We start from the raw sequence: 11,385 nt of genomic DNA, 5'->3' as shown, positions 1-11,385 counted from the left end.
GGCTGGGGGGTCCCTTGTGCTATAGAAAAGCAGGCTAAGCAGACCACAGTGAACAAGGCAGTAAGCAGCACCCTTATATTATTATTATTATTATTATTATTATTATTATTATTATTATATTACCATTTAGGAGACTTGGTCAGCTTTATTTTCTCTACCAATTAAAGAATCAAAACGTTGGAAAAATCTTGACAGCCTGCTGGTGGAAAAATGCATTATAAAAAAAATCTTTGTTTTGGGGTTGGGGATTTAGCTCAGTGGTAGAGCGCTTGCCTAGCAAGCGCAAGGCCCTGGGTTCGGTCCCCAGCTCCGAAAAAAAAAAAAAAGAAAAAAAGTCTTTGTTTTAAGCTGCCAGGCTTTTGTCTCAGGTCAACAAATTAGAGGGACAGAAGAGATGGCTCAGTGGTGAAATGACTTTTGTGCAAGCATGAGGACCTGAGTTCAAATGCCCAGAACCCACCTGCAAATTAGGCGTGGTGCCAATGTGTCTGTAACCTCAGTATCGTGGAGTATGAGGGAGACAGACAGATCCTAGAGCTGACTGACTCATATATATATATATATATATATATATATATATATATGAGTTTGTGTGTCTTTGTGTGAGTGCGTATGAGTGTGTGAATGTGTGAGTGTGTGTGTGTGATGTAGGGTGAATTTGGGTATAGAAGCAGATGCGTATGACCTGTCTGGATTTGATGAGGAGAAGAGTAGTCATTCTGCACATTCTGAGTTTTAAACTTCTAAGATAAAATTAGAAGCTCTGTGACTTTTAGATGAGAAGGGAGCATGGTTGCCAGGAGCAGAGAGCACAGTGGTCAGGATGGCTGCCTGAAAGACCAAGTGGGCTAACAGTAGGGGGTACCAGATTTCTGCCGAGTGCACAAAATGAGAGCCCCTAGGAAAGCTTTATGGCTTCTGTGCGCATGCAGCCAGCAATGTGGAGCGACTTGTGAACACATCTGAGCCACAACATCCAGGACGATGGCCTCTGACAAGCCTGCCTTTCCAAACTGCATGAGGTTTCTTATCATTCAAGTCTAACACAAGAAGAAAAATGGGAAGGTCCAACTCAAACACTAGCAACCCAGGCATGGTTTGGACATTTTTATGAGACAGACCTTGAGTTGATTCAAATGTGAGTGCATAGCACCCTCCATTAAGTCATCTCACCCCAACTTAGCCACAGAGTTCACACAGTCTTCCACATTCAAAATCCACTTACTATAAAATGCTTCTAGCACAATCATTGAGAATATGACCACGATTCCTGTCAGCTACCATCTATTTTTTAGTTTTTGTTTTTTGAAACAGAAAAGGATTCCAAGAAGTTGGTGGGAATCTATTAAAAATAATTAACAAAGCTGCAGTCTGCTGTGTGCACAGAGAGGATGGTTAAGTGCCTGACACAGTAATTCACAAGCAAGAAAGGGCTTTGTTATTTTTATTCAAAGTAAACAATGCACCAGGGGGTTTCCTTCAGGGCCATTTGCCTTATGTGTTCTTTTGTAACACAGCTCTTAGGGCAGCCTAAATGCCATGATCCTGATGTAGCTATGTTCACTGTCTAGATGGCCACTCTCCCATTGTCAAAACCCCAGGTGTGCTTGAGACTCAGGTAAACGATGATTGGTTCTCACTAAACTTGATGATCCCTTATCAAAAGCTGGACTAAGGGGTTGGGGATTTAGCTCAGTGGTAGAGCGCTTGCCTAGCAAACGCAAGGCCCTGGGTTCAGTCCCCAGCTCCGAAAAAAAGAAAAAGAAAAAAAAAAAACAAAAACAAAAAAAGAAAGGATGGGAGAGGATGGGAGAGGATGGGACAGGACGTGGTGCTGAGAGGAGAGAGAGTCCAGATGGAGAAAGAAGCAATGAGCCAGTGAGGAATGTCAGGGCCTGAGGGCTCCTTGTGGGCACTGGGCAGACAGGGGAGGCAGCCCCGTGTGGGTGGAAAACATCAACAGGAAGCAGAAAAGCCCCTTCCAGATGGCTCCAAGGGCCTTGAACGCCACAGCAAACTCTCGGGATTTCTCTCTGTAATTCGTTCTGAGCCCAGGAGCGCCACGATTTGTTCTGTCTTTCTTAGGAGAGGTCCTGGGAATAGAAGGAAATCATAAAAATTAAGTAATTAATTAAATTAAAAATTTAAAAATAATTGGAGAGGGAAAGAAAGTTAGGTTTAGCTTTTATATAAAGGAAAAGCCACCACTACTGCAGAAAAGAGAATCTGAATGAAAAGGTTGCCATACACGCATGTGGTATGACGTGCCTACATGTCTAGAGCTTGGACATTAAGGCAGAAGAGTGGAGAGTTTGAGGCCAACCTGAGCTACACATGGAGACCTTGTCTCAAAAATAAAACAGAAAGAGCAGAAAAGAAAAGGAGACAAGAGAGGGAAGAAAAAGGATGGGAGGGAAGGGGGCTGCTTTCAAGTAGGGGTAGCTCTTATAAATTAATGGTTGGAATTCATTGTAAACAGTGCCAACGTCTACAGAAAGGGTAAGAACATGACAGCTAAATAACGATTGGGGATTTGAAAGTAAAAAAGCAATTTGACTTGTGTTTGACCTCACGTACTTATGTATCAGGCTGGCTCTGCTGTTTTACAAGCAACAGTAACTAATGCTTGTAAAGTACAGAATATGTTTTGGAAAGCAAAATACTTTTCTAATGCTTCAGACTCAGAAACGTAATTCAGGGAACACATAATTTGACTGTCCTGTTAGTTCCTTGTTGGGAGACATGCGGCTCAATCATTGAGAAAACAATCTGAGTGTCTAGGTCTTTGGAGAAGGCTGGCTTAGGGGCTAAGGCTGACAATGCAGAAGCAGCAGATGGGTCCCTGGTCAAGGCTTAGGCTGTGCAGATAGTTCCATGTTTATCCCTAAAAATACACTTCCAGAAAGCTATGTGAGGCCTGGCAACATGGCTCAGAGAGGATAGAAAAGCTCTTACCTTATAAACCTGAATGCAAGTCCCAGAGCTCATGCAAAGGTAAACAGAACCAATTCCACAAAGTTACCCTGATCTTCACACATGTGCCATAATATGTATGTGCCCCCACATTCACCATCACTGTACACACAACAAAATTAATAATTTTTGTCAAAAACTTTAAAAATAAATGTGATATGAAAACCATATTTTATAGCATTGGATCTTATACAAAGTGCACTCAGATAATAACATTAGTGTGGCAATCTCTTTGCATGTTATTTAGAGTAATGCACAATATGTGAGAGTGGTATAATCCCTGTGGTTCATATGAGAAAAGTGAAGCTCTCAGGAGACGAATGGAGGAGTGACAAACCAGCATCGGAGGAGTGAGCAGAAGAGCCTGAGAAGAAGGGGCTGTGAACATGAGAGATGAGTAGCAGAGCTCGACTCACCCAGTGGACAGGAAGTGAGGGCTGCAGAAGCTCAGAGAAGTGGGACCAAGGTGGAGGTGGAAGGCAACCTGAGCAGTGCAGGTGTCCCCTGCAAAGCTGTATGAGTTCTGTGCCAGGAGTAGCTTAGGAACAGAGAAGCCCTCAGCACAGTTTTGCGCTGTCTTTCTCGGTCTCACACCTAAGATGCAAACCATCCCTTTGTCTGTATCCAGTCTGTGTATGTCACCCACCCATGTGTTGCTCCATCGCTGTCTCTGTCCCAAATCTACTGTCACTGCAGCTCTGTGTTCAGATAACTTCCGTAGAAGCCCATTGCTACCACAGTGCTGTGTTCTCTCGCTACCTTTATCTTACTATGGAGTGGCGTTGCCATCCCACATCATCACAGGAAGAACAGTGCACATAATATTTTAAGGGTAAAACAGCCGATTTGCATCACTTTTACTGTAGGATTCAGTTAAAATGGCTGTTAACCTGTTGTTGTGTTTAATGTATAGGCTAAAGTTAATCATCAACATCCATGTACAGAAAAACAGCACACATAAGGTTTGCTATTCCACTGGAGTCTCGACAGGCATTTCCCATGTGCTACTGAAGGACAGAGCACAGTACAAAAATACATACTGAATGCACTTGCCAGGACTAATGTGTTTATGCACACACCCAGTCCAAAGGAGAACATGGAAGCCACCATTTAATCAAAGCCTCCTTAGTAAATGTGTTTCCCACATGATGACACCTGGGCTGCCATGGTACCACGAACCAGGCGTAGGCCTGCAAGGTTTAAGAGAAAACACATACTCCGATCATTTGTGTTATGAAAATGCCAAAACTTTTACTGAGGTTCACAGAAGTTATACCCCAAGCCCACCAGTGAGAGCACAATGGAGAAACAAGTTTACATTCTCAGCAGGAAAACAGAAACCTTAACCCAGCACTGACTTGAAAAGATCTTACTGACTGGGTTAATCCACCATGGCCAAACAGAAAGGCCAGGATGTTCCTGTGTTAGGAACAAAAGGCTACCAAGGCACCGGCCAGGCTCAGCAGGGGCAGCCACTGACATGGCCCAGGAGGGTCCAACATCCATATATGTACAATTTTCAGCCAACTAAAGCTTAAGTACCAAAATATTTTTGGTTAAAGCTGTTTTATATGGGAATATTTCTACAATGAGATAATTCCTATAAAGCATGGAACACAAGTCCCGGCACACAGAGTTCAGTAAGTGTTAATGGTTTTTAATGTTAATTAAGTGTATTATGTAAGCGCCTGCCTTAGGAATCAGAGTAAAGAGCATAATTACTCCTCTTGGTGGCCCAAGGTCCTCATAGTAAATATTAATTACTTAATGGGGCTCTGAGCACGAGGACATCCTGGAAGTGGCCAGGAATTCTGGGGTTGTTGACTCCTGCACAGCTCCAGTGCGAGGGCTGCCTGATGGTGGGACTGGCAGTCAGCTGATTACCACTCGATCTATCGAGCCGTCGGTCCTCACGGCTGTCAATGTGCTGCACTGGCCATTTCTCACCTCACAATTTCCTACCTCCGAGCATCTCTGAGCCGAGACACTGAGCCGATTAAATATTGGAAAAACATACAAACAAGGACTGGACTATTTAACCAACCTCAACCCATTTGCCGATTGTTCAGAAACCTTGAGGTTTCCAGAGTGAAGTCTGTGAGTCTGTCCAGGTGCGATGCTGCATAGCTATAAGAACAGCAATCAAGAAGCTGAGGCAGGGGGATTGCAAGCTTGAGGCCAGCCTGAGCTACATAGTGATGCTCTGTCTCAAAAAATAAAATAAAGGAACAGGTAAGAGGCCCGCCTGCCTCAGAACTTTCCCACGCCCTCAGTTTGGATCCCAGAAAACCTAACCAAGAAGGTCCCCCAAATCAAATGGGTGGTGTCTTAGTTGGGGTTTCTCCTGTCGTGAAGAGACACCGTGGACATAGCAACTCTTATAAAGGAAGATACTTAGTTAGGGTTGGCTTACAGTTCACAGGTTTAGTCCATTATCATCACGATTGACAGGCGTCAAGAAGAGAAACGGAGCAACTAGGCCCGGCTTGAGCTCCTGAACTCTCGAAGCCACAGTGACGAACTTCCTCCAAGAAGGCCGCACCTGACAGGGCCGCTCCTCATGGGCCAACGGCAGCCATTTTCACGCGGACCTCGCGGGCCGAGTGTCCTCAGCCGCTGTGCAGGTGGAGGGGCGCGGCGGGGACCGCCTGCCCACGGTGTTCGGGGCAGGGATGGCGTCAGGACCAGAAACACTTTCTAAAGTAAACAGTTTGCTCAAATGCCCACAGGTCTCTTCCTTCGTCCCTGTCCTTTAGAATGCGGAGCTGACATTTAATCAGGATTCAGGGGAATTAGAGCCCCACACCGCCGAGCTGGACTTGTGGTAGGTGCTCGCCGGGCCAACCCTTTCCTCTTATTCTTCTGATGTCGCACAGGCGCGGGCAGGGAGGAGGAAGGGCCCTGGCGGCTGCAGTGGAGACCGGGATGGAGTCGTGGGTCCTGGTCATTTCTGTTCCTCCTGAGGACGTGATTTTACAGAAAACTCCTCCTCGTGACTGAAGGAGATTTCCACAGCAGGACATAGACCGGCAGCCTGTGCGTCGGTGCCTGTCATGGCGTCGCTCTGCACAGGTCCAGGGGAGTCACCGACTGGGGATGTGAAGGTACTGCCGGGGTAGAAGGTGTGAGAGTCGCAGTCTCTTGTTCACAGAAGTGAATGGCTCATCCCCACTGTCTCGTTCCCTCTTTGTTGAAGTTTCTCTTTCTCCTGTTGAACGCGCACTCCTGGAGACGTCTGTTTTCCAGTCTCACCTGCGGCCAGCGTTCCTTACACAGGACACAGGTGGAGGACAGCGCTCAGGCGCCCCCTGGTGGCTTCTACTGAACAGATTTCATGTAATGAGACGACGAAAGAAATTCTGAGAAAGGTGCGGGGCTGTGTACAGTAAATTTCCCTTACACAAATGTTCGTGTGTGATGCTTATTTTATTAGAAAACAATTATGATAGTTTTATAAATAATTAACTTTAATAATTACATTACACTATATGTAAATAAATTTTAAAAAGAAAAGATTTAAAATAAAATTAAATTTAAAAAAGTTTTCACAGTCTTTAATTTTAGAATAACAAAAAATATTTTACTAAAACATAAGATTTACAGAAGTTTCCAGACACTCCATACAAAATGGTCACAAGCTTTTTCTTTGTCCTTTGGGGGCTGGGAGAGGGGGCAGAGAATCTACACTTGAGAGCAAAGTCACAATGTTATTAGTGAGGGCTGTGATGTTTATTTAATGTTCCCATTTTGGATCAGACAATCAAGCTTGTCCATCTACAGCGTCTAAGGTTGGACTTGGCTACAGAGCATATTCTAAACAGCTGGTTACGTCCATTTAACCACTGCAATTAGATTCCTTAAGAGAGTGGAGGGGAAAGGAGGCCATAAAATTTAATTAAAACTACTTTCCCCCTAAAAAATAAAATAAAAATACCCATGCCCCTGGCAGCTAACCTGACAGCTACCTTCATTCACAGCGCCTTGCATTTAGACCATAAGGGGGAAAGGAGTCAAAGCAGAGAGTCCTGCTTCTCAGCAACCAGGGTGATGCTTCCAGGCTCTGCTCATGCTTTACAACAGCCAATCAGGACAAGACAGGTCTGCTAATGTGCATGTAATCGCCAAAGATGAAGATGCCTGGGCTTTTATTCCGTAATGTTTCTAAGACTGTGTCTATTAAATGCAAACAAAAAAAGTAAGAAGTCTTGGTGGAACAGGAGAAGTGGTGTACACTTGATGATCTGATCGACTTAAATGTTGTTCATGGCATAGAGCCTTGTCCATGCTCTCGCTGTTTCTATGGCTTGGGCTTCATTGCTCTTCCACTGCTCAGCTACATCGTTTGCTAATGGATCATCTGGATTAGGAGCTCTTAACAAAGTCTGGATTGATAGCAGAACTGTCCGGATCTGCAGTGCTGGGGACCACTTATCTTTCAAAATATCTAAACATATTTTTCCCAACTTGTCTACATTAGGATGATAAATTTTGGTCATGAAACGTACTTTAGGTGCTGCCATTGGGTATTCTTCTGGAAGGGATAGTTCGAGTTTAAAAGTCCCTGCATCAAAGGGAGAGTCCTGGGGACCAGCAATGACCACATGAAAATAACAGGCACTGCTCTCATCTGGTTCTGCTTTCAAGCTAGTAATTAGTTCTGCCAGCAAACGCTGGGTTTCCTTGATGATCCTGTGGGGCAGCCCGGCCATCTTGTCAGATCCCGAGTTCGGCCTCTGCTCTGCTTGCCTCACGCACAAGTCAGTCTTTAATTTTCAAAGAAAAATTGTTTCTGGGTGAGTGAGTCTTTGAAGCACATTTCAGCAGCCTATTCCCAATGTGATCAGGACTCTAGCTGGAGGTCAGGATGTGCAAACTTGCTCAACTACGTGGATTTTACAGGACTGTGCTCCCACACCAAAGGGAACCTTCTGATCTGTAGTTTAGGTGCAGAGCATCAGGGTGACAAACCATCTTCTTCAAACAGACATAGAGCCTTTTGTCATCTCAAATAAATCTCACCTACCTTCTTAGGGAAGAGACAAGAATTCTCCCTTTTTTGGCAAGGGTTTTGCATTTTTATTGTTTTTTAAAAGATTTATTTATTTATTATATACAGTGTTCAGCCTGCACACCAGAAGAGAACACCAAGATCCCATCACAGATGGTTGTGAGCCTCCATGTGGTTGCTGGGAATTGAACTCAGGGCCTCTGGAAGAGCAGTCAGTGCTCTTAAGCGCTGAGCCATCTCTCCAGTACATTTTTATTCTTAACATAATTTCCCAGGATCACTGTATCCATATTTTAGTGAATGTACTTAAATTAAGTTTTCTGATCACGAACAAATTTATAGTAGATCAAGATGACTGGATGGAAGGAACATGCGTTGCACTTGGCAACAGTTTTCAAAAGCAAACTCTGTTAACCATCAATTAGTTGAGAGTTAGATGCTCAGTGAGTGACGCTGAGCAGCCACAACAACGTGGTTGAGTTAAATTGCACTCGATGCTTGTAGAATTGTGTAGTGTAGTAACAGCACAGAACCCAGACACATCCTCCTTACACGTAAGTCAGCTTAGATGTTTTACATTATTCAGTGTACTGTGGATTCTAAGAAAACACATAGAATTACTAGGAAATCGTGATCTCTGCATGAACATCAAAGACCAGAATTCATTGCCTGTTTGTCAGACAACGTTACCAAGGAGAAGCGGTGCAAGACCTCAGAGGCCAATCACAGACACAGGAGGGAAAGCTGTAAGGAAAACCCGCAGGACTTTTCTTTCCCTGTCCATCACTAACGTAGCCAGGGGCACTCTGGTCATTGTGTGTCGGCGCCAGCACCGACACGGTACCGAGAATCGGGCGAAAGCCTGTGGGATGAAAGAAGCACACACACACAGGTTATTCGTGTCAAGCCAGAAGAGGAAGAGAGCCTCTGGTTTCTTTATTGACCAAACTATATATCCAAAGAACACCACTTAGCAGGTATCTGTCAAGCACAGTGGGGAACCCTGGCTGAGACTTCAGTAACAAAGGACCGACTATGTGGCCTGAATGAATTAGGGAAATAACCAGGAAGGCCAGCCTAATTCTGACTCAGGTGAGAAGTACCTGGCCAGACTGTTCCCAGTTGGGGACAAAAGGCTTCCACATGCAAGGGCAGGGCTCAGCAGGGGTCAAACCTTGCTGGAGACCCAGAAGGTTCTTGTTCTGGCTGACAACATTCTGTGAATGTAAACTTCTTGTGCCATAAATTACAGGGAGAGGCTTTTGATCCTACAATCTAAGACTAAGGCCACACAGTGACAAAGCAACCAGGCCCAAATCCAATACGGCTCCCACAATTGTGTGTTCTTCCTATGAACCTTTCAAATTCTAAAGAAGCTTGGAATTAAACATTTTGAAAACTAATAGTCACATAACAGGGATCTTTCTGGAAATGCTTCAAAGTGTCAGCAGCAGATCCCACGATCTGATGCTCTGTTGAATGGCAAGGAGGTGGACATGGAGGACGGTCTAGAAAGACTGCCATGTGAATCTTAAAGATACTCATCTCTACCCTGTCCAATCTGTGTCTGTGTTTAAATAAACACTAGTTTTTAAATAAAATAAATACTGTCAGAAGCTGGAGGGAGGCACCTTGGAACCCTCTCTTACATCTCATAACGCGATGGGGTGGTCCTCTCTGGCCAAGAATCATTGACTCTGATAGAGCATCTCCTGGAGTGATGGAGTCTGGCTTGAGACGGCCTTTCCTGTGCTTTAAGCTCTAGTCCCTCCTGGTCATTTTGATGCCTCTAATTGTGTCAAGTGAAACAGACTGTGTTAGAACTGATGCCTAGGTTTACTCCATACCCTAGAGGAACGGGCGTCCAGGAGCCAACACCAGTGGAGGCTGCTCTCTCTGAGTCTACTCCTCAATGTTGTCATCACCTCAGCAATTTCCCCAAGATTAGACAGATAATTTGTAGCACAGGGTTCCGCATCCATGAATTTCTGCTTGGAAAACCTGGGCATGATATCCACACCTATAATCTCACCCTTCAAGAGGTAGAGGTCTGAGGATCTCCAATTCAAGACAACCCTGGCTGCATGTGATATTCTATCTTAACACATCACTGTCCTCATGGGGAAAAAGAAATGGAAAATAAAAGGAGGTGTAGAAGGAAATATTATCTTCATAATGGGTGTGACTTTGAGTTTTATGGTTATATTATTACTCTGGGAGAGAGTGCAAGATACAAGCTTTTGTGGTTATAAGGAACACAGTATTTTGGAAGAAAGATTTTGTCTTTGTGTTTTTAAAAAGTGTGATTAGGGACTGGAGAGATGGCTCAGAGGTTAAGAGCACTGTCTGCTCTCCCAGAGGTCATGAGTTCAATTCCCAGCAACCACATGGCGGCTCACAACCACCGATAATGAGATCTGGTGCCCTCTTCTGGCCTGCACGTATACATGCAGGTGGAACTCTGTGTACATAATAAATGAATCTTTAAAAAAATTAAAAAAAAACAAAAACAAACTGTGATTAGGCTCTGGGAACCCCAGAGTCATACTGATCTGATTTAAGAGAGGGAGACTGCCAGAAAAATTAGATTCAGGAGAATCAAACAGGATATCTCGATTCTAAACTTTTGTCTTGAGAGTTGTATTTTGCAGAATGTGCCTACTTAAATTCCTGGTCTCAAGGACTTTTAGCTGGGTCAGGTCAGGACACATCGGCTACAGCATTTGCTTCATTCTTCCTACCCCCTACCCACAATGATATCTCAATGCCCATGTACAGCTTGAAGAAGTTATGGAGGAGTCGTCGCCCCAATTCCCTGGACTTTTGAGGGGCTGAAAGTGGTTATTCTAAGGTTGTTTTATGAGGAATTTAGAAATGGTTGTAATTTAACAGGGAGGAATTAGCTAGATTTAGTTATACAGTCATAATCTCATTTGGTAACTAAGCTAAAATCATATCTTTACTTTGGTATAGAATTTGTTAAAAAAATTTGTAAAAAGTACAAGGTTTAGACTCAGTCCTTCTATTGATGCCATTACAAATTTATGAGCTGATTACACATGTCAGTTGTGGGGCCAAATAGCAAATTCATGGCTCTGAGTTTGCTAGTGAACTTTCTTTTTTTTTTTTTTTTTTTTCGGAGCTGGGGACCGAACCCAGGGCCTTGCGCTTCCTAGGTAAGCGCTCTACCACTGAGCTAAATCCCCAGCCCCGCTAGTGAACTTTCAACATAAGATAAAAACCCCTAACCCTATGCTCCCCACCCCAACCATAAACACTAAACTTAAATCCTAAACCGAACCCGAACACCCTAACCCTCACCCAGACATGGAGTTGCAGAGTTTGGAGTCTGCCCAGCTGCCCAGGAATGTCTTGCTGTGAGGATTACAGCTCAGTGATTCGAT

General features: G+C 44.2%; 2 long non-coding RNA genes and 1 pseudogene across 3 annotated transcripts; 1 reads left to right on the top strand and 2 right to left on the bottom strand.

Moving 5' to 3' along the window:
• Positions 1-1,429: 1,429 nt before the first annotated feature.
• LOC148001507 (uncharacterized) lies at positions 1,430-6,001 on the bottom strand. Its single transcript, XR_015637216.1, has 2 exons — positions 5,387-6,001; positions 1,430-2,093 (listed from the first exon to the last, which is right to left on the bottom strand). It is a non-coding gene; the product is annotated as an uncharacterized LOC148001507 (long non-coding RNA).
• LOC148001506 (uncharacterized) lies at positions 5,499-6,517 on the top strand. 2 transcript variants are annotated; one of them, XR_015637215.1, is made up of 4 exons: positions 5,499-5,597; positions 5,703-5,797; positions 5,953-6,077; positions 6,170-6,514. It is a non-coding gene; the product is annotated as an uncharacterized LOC148001506 (long non-coding RNA). The 2 variants fall into 2 exon arrangements; XR_015637214.1 differs by lacking the exon at positions 5,703-5,797 and having other exon boundaries at positions 5,585-5,675; positions 5,850-6,077; positions 6,170-6,517.
• A 647-nt stretch (positions 6,518-7,164) lies between these two features.
• LOC100910895 (ubiquitin-conjugating enzyme E2 N-like) lies at positions 7,165-7,708 on the bottom strand (annotated as a pseudogene).
• Positions 7,709-11,385: the final 3,677 nt, after the last annotated feature.

Source organism: Rattus norvegicus, chromosome 14 (genome assembly GCF_021556685.1).
Source record: "Rattus norvegicus strain SHRSP/BbbUtx chromosome 14, alternate assembly SHRSP_T2T, whole genome shotgun sequence".
NCBI classification, from domain to species: domain Eukaryota; kingdom Metazoa; phylum Chordata; class Mammalia; order Rodentia; family Muridae; genus Rattus; species Rattus norvegicus.
Note: the sequence above shows the minus strand (reverse complement) of the source record. Positions and strands in the feature narration are given on the sequence as shown.